This window comes from Oncorhynchus keta, unplaced genomic scaffold (assembly GCF_023373465.1).
Source record: "Oncorhynchus keta strain PuntledgeMale-10-30-2019 unplaced genomic scaffold, Oket_V2 Un_contig_6476_pilon_pilon, whole genome shotgun sequence".
Lineage (NCBI taxonomy): Eukaryota > Metazoa > Chordata > Actinopteri > Salmoniformes > Salmonidae > Oncorhynchus > Oncorhynchus keta.
Genome location: NW_026288889.1, coordinates 12,501 through 13,592, shown reverse-complemented (window position 1 = coordinate 13,592; position 1,092 = coordinate 12,501).

The following is a 1,092-nucleotide window of genomic DNA, read 5'->3' as shown; positions in this document are numbered from 1 at the left end:
GTCAAATTAGCATCCTATATTGATGATAAGAGTTATATTAGCATCATCTCGCTAGTTGATGATAATCCTAGTCATATTAGCATATCATGCTAGTTGATGATAATCCTAGTCAAATTAGCATCTCGAGGCCTAGTCATATTAGCATCCCATGCTAGTTGATGATAATCCTAGTCAAATTAGCATCCCATGCAGTTGATGATAATCCTAGTCAAATTAGCATCTCGTGCTAGTTGATGATAATCCTAGTCAAATTAGCATCCCATGCTAGTTGATGATAATCCTAGTCAAATTAGCATCTATGATAATCCTAGTCATATTAGCATCCACGCTAGTTGATGATAATCTAGTCAAATTAGCATCCCATGCTATATGATAATCCTAGTCATATTAGCATCCCATGCTAGTTGATGATAATCCTAGTCATATTAGTATCCCATGCTAGTTGATGATAATCCTAGTCAAATTAGCATCTCGTGCTATTGATGATAAGTCCATATTAGCATCTCGTGCTAGTTGATGATAATCCTAGTCATATTAGCATCACATGCTCCTAGTCATATTAGCATCCCATGCTAGTTGATGATAATCCTAGTCATATAGCATCCCATGCTAGTTGATGATAATCCTAGTCAAATTAGCATCTCGTGCTAGTTGATGATAATCCTAGTCATATTAGCATCCCACGCTAGTTGATGATAATCCTAGTCATATTAGCATCCCATGCTAGTTGATGATAATCCTAGTCATATTAGCATCCCATGCTAGCCTAGTCTAGTCACATGATGATAAATCCTAGTCATATTAGCATCCATGCTAGTTGATGATAATCCTAGTCATATTAGCATCCCGTGCTAGTTGATGATAATCCTAGTTGATGATAATAATCCTAGTCATATTAGCATCCCATGCTAGTTGATGATAATCCTAGTCATATTAGCATCCCATGCTAGTTGATGATAATCCTAGTCATATTAGCATCCCATGCTAGTTGATGATAATCCTAGTCATATTAGCATCCCATGCTAGTTGATGATAATCCTAGTCATATTAGCATCCCATGCTAGTTGATGATAATCCTAGTCATATTAGCAT